Source organism: Arachis duranensis, chromosome 10, assembly GCF_000817695.3.
Source record: "Arachis duranensis cultivar V14167 chromosome 10, aradu.V14167.gnm2.J7QH, whole genome shotgun sequence".
Classification (NCBI taxonomy): domain Eukaryota; kingdom Viridiplantae; phylum Streptophyta; class Magnoliopsida; order Fabales; family Fabaceae; genus Arachis; species Arachis duranensis.
In genome coordinates this window covers 45,276,592-45,282,694 of record NC_029781.3, presented here as the reverse complement: position 1 = coordinate 45,282,694, position 6,103 = coordinate 45,276,592, and the positions used below count along the sequence as shown (strand labels likewise).

At 37.8% G+C, this 6,103-nt stretch overlaps 1 non-coding gene across 1 annotated transcript; it reads left to right on the top strand.

The window, feature by feature from the left end:
- The first annotated feature begins 466 nt into the window (after positions 1 to 466).
- LOC127743596 (small nucleolar RNA R71) lies at positions 467 to 574 on the top strand. Its single transcript, XR_008004981.1, has one exon. It is a non-coding gene; the product is annotated as a small nucleolar RNA R71 (small nucleolar RNA).
- Positions 575 to 6,103: the final 5,529 nt, after the last annotated feature.

The following is a 6,103-nucleotide window of genomic DNA, read 5'->3' as shown; positions in this document are numbered from 1 at the left end:
GTTGAGGCTTCTGTTGATCCTTCCATGAAAAATTTGGATGATTCATCCATGAAGGATTATAGATGTTTCCATAGGATTCTCCCATGTAATTCACCTCTTCTATTGCATAATTCTCAGGGTCATAAGCTTCTCCTTCAGAGGAGATTTCTTTAGCACTGCCAGATGACGCTTGCAATCCAGTCAGATTCTGAGAATTCATATTGACTTGCTTAGTCAATATTTTGTTCTGAGCCAATATGGCATTCAGAGAATCAATCTCAAGAACTCCCTTCATCTGAGTCATCCTATTATTCACAGGATTTCTTTCAGAAGTGTACATGAACTGGTTATTTGCAACCATCTCAATGATTTCCTGGGCTTCTGCATGTGTTTTCAGATGAAGAGATACACTAGCAGAATTGTCTAATGACATCTTGGACAATTCAGACAGACCATCATAGAATATACATATGATGCTCCATTCGGGAAGCATGTCAGAAGGACACCTTTTGGTTAATTGCTTGTATCTTTCCCAAGCTTCATAGAGGGATTCACCTTCCTTCTGCTTGAAGGTTTGGACGTCCACTCTAAGCTTGCTCAGCTTTTGAGGTGGAAAGAATTTGGACAAGAAAGCATTGACCAACTTGTCCCAAGAGTTCAGGCTTTCTCTAGGTTGTGAGTCCAACCATGTTCTAGCTCTATCTCTTACAGCAAAGGGGAAAAGCATAAGTCTGTAGACCTCGGGATCAACCCCATTGGTCTTAACAGTATCATAGATATGCAAGAATTCAACTAAGAACTGATGAGGATCTTCCGATGGAAGTCCATGAAACTTGCGATTCTGCTACATTAGAGAAACTAATTGAGGCTTAAGCTCAAAGTTGTTTGCTCCAATAGCAGGAATTGATATGCTTCTTCCATAGAAGTTAGAAGTTGGTGCAGCATAGTCACCAAGCATCTTTCTTGCATCTCTAGCATTGTTGTTGGGTTCGGTTGCCATGTCTGCTTCTTTTTTGAAATTCTCTGTAAGGTCCTCTCTGGAGTGTTGTGCTTTAGCTTCTCTTAGCTTCTTCTTCAGAGTCCTTTCAGGTTCAGGATCAGCTTCAACAAGAATGTTTTTATCCCTGTTTTTGCTCATATGAAAAAGAAGAGAACAAAGGGAGTAGTGGAATTCTCTATGTCACAGTATAGAAATTCCTTGAGGTGTCAGAGGAAAAGAAGAATAGAGGAATGAGGGAGAGAGAGAGAATAAGAAGAATTTGAACATAAAGGGAGAGAGAGAGGGTTCGAATTATGAGTAGAAGAGAAGTGTTAGCAAATAATTAAAAAGAGATGAGAGAGAGAATATTCAAAAATTAAAGCTAAAACAATTAGTTAATTAAAAAGATTTTTGAAAAAAGTGGTTAATGATTTTCAAAAATTGGAAGTGGAAAAATGGTTAGGTGGTTTTGAAAAAGATAAAAAAGAGTAATTAGTTGAAAAATATTTGAAAATAATTTTGAAAAGATAAGAAGTTAGAAAAAGATTTTGAAAATTTTTTTTTCTTAAAACAAGATATGATTAAAAAAGATTTGATTGAAAAAGATATGATTTAAAAAAATATAATTGAAGAGGAAATTAAAAATATTTGATTTTTAAAATTGATGGCTTGACTAACAAGAAACTAAAAGATATGATTCTAGAATTTAAAGATTGATCCTTTCTTAACAAGAAAGTAACAAACTTGAAATTTTTGAATCAAAACATTAATTGTTAGCAAGGATTTTTTTTTAAAATATAACATAAAATTCAAAAAAAAAGATCTTTGAAAAATTAGTTTGAAAATTTTCAAAAAAAAATTGAAAGATGAATGTTTAAAATATGTTTGATGCAAAAAGTTATGAATTAAAACATGAAAATTTGAAAGAATTTGAATTGGAAAAGAAATTACCTCCCTAGTGTCATCTTGGCGTTAAACTCCCAGAATGCTATCCATTCTGGCGTTTAACACCCATTTGGCTGCCTCTTTGGGCGTTTAATGCCCAACCAGATACCCTGGCTGGCGTTAAATGCCAGGAATCCTTCTTTACTGGACGTTTTTCTAAACGCTCAGAATGTTGCCCATTCTGGCGTTTAACGCCCACAGTGCCTCTTTACTGACATTTTAATGCTAGTGAGCTCTTTTTCTCTGTGATTCTTCTGCTTTATGTTCTGAATCTTCATTTCTCTGTATTATTTACTTGAAAAGATATATATATATATATATATTTGACTTTTATTAATTTTAATGAGGAGAGTGAAAAACACAAAATGACTCAAAATATAAGAATTTAAGATCAAACCAATAATGCATGCAAGAACACTTTGAATGTCAAGATGAACACTAAGAACACTTTGAAGATCATGATGAATATCAAGAACATATTTTTGAAAATTTTTTAGAAAAAAAAGTCATGCAAGACACCAAACTTAGAAATTTTGATTGTTTAGACACTATGAATTCAAAAATGAATATGAAAAACAACATAAAACACAAAACAAGAAATTCATTAGATTGAACAAAGAAAATCATCAAGAACAATTTGAAGATCACAGAAGAACACAATGCATAATTTTTTTTTCGAAAACTTAAGAAAATAAAAAACATGCAATTGACACCAAACTTAGGATTTGACATTAGACTCAAACAAGAAACACAAAATATTTTTGGTTTTTCTGATTTTATTAAATTTTTTTCTATTTTTCGAAAATAAAAATAAAAAACTTAACCATAAAATAAAATTACCCAATATAAGCAACAAGATGAACTGTCAGTTGTCCAAACTCGATCAATCCCTGGCAACAGCGCCAAAAACTTGGTGCACGAAATTGCGATCACACTTTTGCAACTCCGCACAACTAACCAGCAAGTGTACTAGGTCGTCCAAGTAATAAAACCTTACACGAGTAAGGGTTGATCTGACAGAGATTGTCAGCTTGAAGCAAGCTATGGTCATCCTGTAAATCTCAGTCAGGCGGATTCAAATGGTTATGAGGTTTAGATAAGTAAAAGATAAGTAAAACAGAAAATAAAATAGAGATACTTATGTAATTCATTGGTGGGAATTTCAGATAAGCGTTTGGAGATGCTTTGTTGCTTCTGAACCTCTGCTTTCCTATTGTCTTCATCCAATGATGCGTCCTCCCTTCCATAGCAAGCTGTATGATCCTCTCAGTGAAAATGGTCCTACTACAGTTTCTGTACGGATAATCAACTGTCAGATTTCTTATCTCGGATGAAAAATACCAGTCACAGCTACCGCAGGGCTAATCATATGTCGGTTCTCACTTGTGTCGGAATAGGATCCCTTGATCCTTTTTCACACTGTCACTATGCCCAACAATTGTGAGTTTGAAGCTCGTCACAGTCATCCCATCCTAGACCCTACTCGGAATACCACAGACAAGGTTTAGACTTTCCGGATCTCAGGAATGCTGCCAACTGTTTCTAGCCTATACCACGAAGGTTCTAATCTCAGATTAGGATGCTCTGTTATCAGGAGAGACGATGCGAATCGCAGATCAGAGACCCAAGAGAATATACCCCGGCTGTCATCCAATGACTACGTTGAACATTATGTAGACCGCTTGTGGTTGTCAGGCACGCAGATCTTGGCTAAGCGAGTAATGAAGATAGTGGGTGATTGTCACGGGTCACCCCCTTCATTCTGACTTAACTGAATTAAGTACGGAGTATATCTTAGAGAAGAAGTAGGCATGAATTGAAAGAGAAACAATAATACATGCATTAGTTCATGAAGAACAGCATAGGTCCTCACCTTAGTCTGTGAGGTGTAGAAACTCCACCGAAGAAAATACATAAGAGAAAAATAGGTCTAGGCATGGCCGAATAGTAGCCTCCCCAAAGTGATCAAAAGATCAAAAGATGATCCAAAGATGTTCCTAAAGATCCCAAATACAATAGTCAAAAGTTCTATTTATACTAAACTAGTTACTAGGGTTTACAGATAATGAGTATATAGTGCAGAAATCCACTTCCGATGCCCACCTGGTGTGTGTTTGGGCTGAGCTTTGAAGCTTTCACGTGCATAGGCCATCCTTCGAGTTAAACGCCAGCTTGGATGCCAGTTTGGCCGTTTAACTCTACTTCTGGTGCCAGTTCTGGTGTTTTACGCCAGAAAAGGGTCTCTAGTGGGCGTTTGGACACCAGTTAGGGCCATCAAATCTCGAGAAAAGAATAAACTATTATATATTTCTAGAAAGCCCAAGATGTCTACTTTCCAACTCAATTCAGAGCCCACCAATTGGGCTTCAATAGCTCCAGAAAAGCCACTTTGAGTGTAGGAGGGTCAGAATCCAACAACATCTGCAGTCCTTTCTCAGACTCTGAATAAGATTTTTGCTCATATCCCTCAATTTCAGCCAGAAAATACCTGAAATCACAGAAAAACACACAAACTCATAGTAAAGTCCAGAAATGTGATTTTGCATAAAAACTAATAAAAATATACTAAAAACTACCTAAAAATAATGCAAAAAGCGTATAAATTATCCACTCATCACCCACTCACCCAGGGAAGTTGGTGTTGAATGCCAACAAGGACATCCCTACTGGGCATTCAACACCTAGAATGCTAGAGGGACTGGCATTTAATGCTAGTCAGGGTGGACAGCAAAGGTGTTCAATGCCCAATAAGCTAGCAAAGCTGGCGTTGAATGCTAGTCAAGGCACACCCTCTAAGTGTTTAAAGCCCACTCAAGAACCCTTTAGCCCAGAACCAAAGGAAACCATAAAGACAATTGAGGTTCCTTTGAATGTACTTCTACAGTGTATGAGTTATGATGACTACTCATCCTCAGATGAGGATGAAGACACTAGGGAAGAGCAAGTTGCTCATTTCCTAGGAGCTCTAATAAAGCTTAATACCAAGTTATTTGGTACAAAGCCTCTGGAGGAAGAACCTCCACTGCTCACCAAAAGACTCCATGCTTTGGTTTAGCAAGAGCTACCTCAGAAGCTTCAAGATCTTGGACGCTTTCTGATTCCTTGCACCATAGACACTATGACCTTTTAAAAGGCTCTGTGTGACCTAGGGTCAAGCATCAGCCTCATGCCACTCTCTGTAATGGAGAAGCTGGGAATTTTTGAGGTACAAGCTGCACACATTTCTTTAGAGATGGCAGACAAGACCATGAAGAAGCCATATGGCTTAGTGGAGGATGTCTTGGTCAAAGTTGAAAACCACTACATCCCTACAAACTTCATTGTCTTGGACATTGGAGAGGATGACGATGACTGTGTCATCCTTGAAAGACCTTTCCTAGCCACAACCAATGCTATCATTGATGTGGCTAAGGGAGAACTGACCCTAAAGTTAGGAGAGGACCACATCTTATTCAAGATGCCTCATCCTAATTCTCCCTCTAAAAGAGAGATAACTGTGTAACACTTAGTGTGCCAACCCTCTCTTTCTGTGCAGAGCATTACAAAGCCCCCAGACATCAATTCTATTTTTGGTGTTGGGTAGCCATCAACAAGCTCTAAGCACAAATGTACTAAAAAGAAAGTACCTAAAGGCTGGAAGGACAAGAAAGTCCCAACGGAAGGCCTCTCACCTGGCATGAAAGTTGTCTTCACTAAGAATCCAGTCCTACCACATACAGTGAGTCATGTCCTATCTCTATAGCATGTAGAGCTCATTCATGAGAGGACAGGAAGAAAATTCACTATCAGGGGCAAAAATCTGAGCCCATACTCACCTCCAAAAGGAGCTGAAGGTCAAGCTAGTGACTTTAAAGAAGCACTTGTTGGGAGGCAACCCAACTTTACTTAATTATATTTATTTTCATTTTATTTTTCTTTCAATTATCAGAGTCATGATCATATGCATCAGTCAAGAGACAGAATTTCACAGCAATGAAAACAAAGCACTCCGAATAGAGTGTCAAAGTTGAATACTAGTGAGGAAGCCCTCACTGGGCGTTTAACGCCCTAAAAGGGGAGCATTTCTGGCGTTGAACGCCAGCTAGGGAGCAACCCCTGTGCATTTAAATGCTAATGTAGAGAAGTAGAAAATCTGGAATTAGAAAATCTGGAATTCCCTAGCCTCTCAGAACCTGTGGGTCCCACAATATCTTCACCTAC